Raw genomic sequence first — 3,831 nt, 5'->3', positions numbered from 1 at the left:
TAAAGCAGTCACTAGCTATTATTAATTCCCCATGAGGACATTTTAAGGGAGAAGTTAATCAATTTGGAAACTGGAAAAAATGTGTTGAAGCTGGAATACAAGTATAAGTAAAGAAGTTCCCTCCTACCCCCCCACCCCCACCTCTGCTCAGGGATAGACCTTTAAAGCCAATTTTATGTTGAGGAGGAATATTTAAAATTTACAGATTCAGGAGACTCCTAGACATAGCGATATTAGAGTGATTAAGTAGGACACCTGGGTCCTAGCACACTATTCTGCATTGATTTGAGCAGTCAGGCAATGAAAACTGACAATTGGCACAGATTGAAAGTGTTATGACATTAGTTTCTATAACGCCTGGCTTCTTAACAATTGACTTGTGACAATGAGCAAAATACCTTATGAAGTCTTAGTTTTCCTACCAAAGAGATTTGACCCAGATAATCTCTAAGGCCATTTTGGATCTAAAGTGTTATGTTATGCTAGGTTTATGACATACTGAAAACTATCACTTAGCCAAAGGCTGGGCCTAAGAACATAGCTAATTTGATTTTCACCCAGCATTCAAATCAGTGCAAGATGGTAGCAACATCTTAACACAGGGTAGTAGAACTGCTCTAACTGTACATTTTAATTGAGGTTTCATTTCAACAGACACATTAACTATTTACTCTGTGCAGAGCATAACCCTAGTTCATAGAGAAGAAACATAATTTGAGACAACTAGGTGGCAAGATAAACAGATTGCTAGATACAAAGTTTAAAAAAATTGAGTTCACATCCTGCCTCAAATACTATGTGATCCTGGGCAAGTCATTTAATCTTTCTTAGCTCATAAGTTAAATGGGGATTTGATATTTCATATGGATTTCATAGGATAGTGTTGTTAGGATCAAATGAGGTAGCATACTTAAGCAGCTATGCTAACTTTAAAACCCTGTGTAAATGTTAGCTATTATTGTTAAATAAGACATAAAACTCTTCTCTCCATGACCTCACAGTTTAGAAAGGGGGTAAGATAGAAATAATAATAATAAGTGATTTGAAATGACCCATGCATTAGAAAGCTAATAAAACAAAGTACCATGTGAGACCAAAGGAGGAAAGTAAAGGGAGATCAGATTTGTCAGGGTTCAGGAAGGACTCCTTACTATTTAGCTGAAAGTTATGTTTGCAGTCATTTTAAAGTGGTTATGATCCTGCATGAATACTTATGGTCCATATTTTGATTAGATTTATTTTTTCTGAATTAGTTACATTTTCATCATCATCTATTTTATTGAATTTATTTCACTTATCAATTATTTTTGGTATTTTGTAGATAATACCACAGTCTTTTCATGATAATTATCATATTTCTCCTGACACTTTTCAGGAAGTCTGACATAACATTGCTGACCCGGCTTTTGAAATAATAAATAAAGATGCTAATAATCACTAGTAGTAACAGGGTATTAGATACAAACTTCTCCTTTTTGATGCCAGTAAACCAAGACTCAAAAAGTTTTACTTTCCTCTTTTGAATCATTAGCACTATGAAAGGTAGTGGTGGAGGAGGAGGAAGTGAAGAAAGAGCACTGACCATAAAATTCAACACTTTTTATGTCAAGGTAGGCAAATCGCAGTCTCTGGGCATTGCATTTTCCTTCTGGGGATGCTAGTTCTTATACTATCTATCTGATGGGATTGTTATAATGAAGTCAATATAAACTGTAAAACACTAGCACAACAGAAGGTATCAGTATTATTTTGACCTAAATCAGGAGTTCAGAACCTAAAGTGGATATCTATTTATAGTGAACTAGATGAGAAAAAAATATTTTTACTTTCCCTAACCTCTAAGTGAAATTTAACATTTCCTTTAACTATTGATTTTTTAAATCACAAATTATTGTGAGAAAAAGTCCATCACACACACACACACACACATTAAGTATCTAGAGCAAATAAATAACTGAAGGATCTCTCCTTTTTCATCTAAATTGGTTTTTGTTTATTTATTTTTTTGTGTTTTTTTTGGTGAGGCAATTGGGGTTGACTTGCCCAGGGTCACACAGTTAGTAAGTGTCAAGTGTCTGAGGCCAGATTTGAACTCAGGTCCTCCTGACTCCAATAGATTATTTTCATATAGTATTGACAGCCTGTGTTTATTTTGCTAATTATAATCACTGAATTATTTTTACATTCTTTCCATCTCTGTAATCATTGATACTTTCCTTTCTTGTTCCTAGGGGAGAACAAGCATTGAAAGAGTATGAGGTATAACAATTACAGTTCTCCAGACAAGTTTATCCTATTGGGCTTCTCTGATCATCCTGGGCTGGAGATGGTCCTCTCTGGAATTGTCACAGTCTTCTATTTAATAACTTTGGTAGGAAACACAGCTGTCATTCTTGTATCCCTTCTATATCCTCAGCTTCATACACCTATGTACTTTTTCCTCAGGAATTTATCTTTCTTAGACCTCTGCTTTACCACCAGCATCATTCCTCAGATGCTGGTGAATTTATGGGGCCAAGATAAGACCATCAGTTATGTGGGCTGTGCCATCCAGCTTTACAGCTACATGTAGTTTGGATCTGCTGAGTGCCTTTTACTGGCTGTGATGTCCTACAACCTCTTCACTGCTGTCTGCAAACCCTTGCACTATTTGATTATCATGAACTCACAGGTCTGCCTTCAGATGGTCTCTGTGGCCTGGGGGATCAGCTTAGCTAATTCTGTCATGCTCTGAACACTGACCCTGAGATTGCCAAGATGTGGGAATCACATCCTGGAGCATTTCCTTTGTGAACTGCCAGCTCTGGTCAAGATTGCATGTATAGATACTACAACAATTGAAATGACTGTATTTGCTTTGGGTATTGTCATTATCCTGATACCCCTTTTCCTCATTCTCATCTCCTATGTCTTCATTGCCAAAGCTGTATTAAGAATAAAGTCAGCAGTGGGTCGGAAGAAGGCAGTCAGTACATGTGGTTCTCACCTCACAGTGGTATCTATCTTCTATGGGAGTATAATCTACATGTACATGCAACCAGGAAACAGTGCTTCCAATGACCAAGGCAAATTCTTTTCTCTCTTCTACACTATTGTTACTCCCAGCCTCAACCCCATCATCTACACCCTGAGGAACAAAGACATGAAGGGGGCAATGAAGAGACTGGTATGGAGGGATAAAGAATCTCTGGAAATTGGGGGACATTTGAAATTTTAAAATAATTTTTGAATCCAGAGAAAATGAGACTTAAGGGAATACTGTCAGACAATGGGGTGGTAAATAATCCTTACCAAAGACTGATAAAATATTTTTTGCTAATTACTATGCAGGTATTACATATAGGAACACATATGTGTACACTTTATATATAAAGAAAACTTTTAGTTATTATTGTATACATTATCCTTTGCATTATAATTTTTCACATTGTGACTTTACACTCATTGCACCCTTCCAATCATTTGCTATGTGCTCAAAAATATAACATTTTTAAAAATGAATACATTTATATATATATATGTATATGTTAATCAACAAGCATTTATTAAGAGCTTATTATAATACCATAGGGTGTAGTAACTACTGGGGATATGAAGAAAAGTAAAAATAATCTCTTCCCCCATGAAGCTCACATTTTTTTGAGAAAAGAAAATTTAAGTAACTGGGCATATGAAAGAGTATCCAGAATAGATAGAAAGTAATTACATTAGCTTACTGGGGGTTGGAGGGCAGGAAAAGGCTTCCTTTAGAAGATAGTTTTGAATTGAATCTCGAAGCAAGCTAAGGAAGCTAAGAGGCAGAGGGAATAGAAGAAGAAATTCAAGGCATGG

General features: G+C 35.9%; 1 pseudogene; it reads left to right on the top strand.

The window, feature by feature from the left end:
* The first annotated feature begins 2,254 nt into the window (after window positions 1-2,254).
* Window positions 2,255-3,217, top strand: LOC114049403 (annotated as a pseudogene).
* Window positions 3,218-3,831: the final 614 nt, after the last annotated feature.

This window comes from Vombatus ursinus, unplaced genomic scaffold (assembly GCF_900497805.2).
Source record: "Vombatus ursinus unplaced genomic scaffold, bare-nosed wombat genome assembly UNPS02003177.1, whole genome shotgun sequence".
Taxonomy (NCBI): domain Eukaryota; kingdom Metazoa; phylum Chordata; class Mammalia; order Diprotodontia; family Vombatidae; genus Vombatus; species Vombatus ursinus.
Note: the sequence above shows the minus strand (reverse complement) of the source record. Positions and strands in the feature narration are given on the sequence as shown.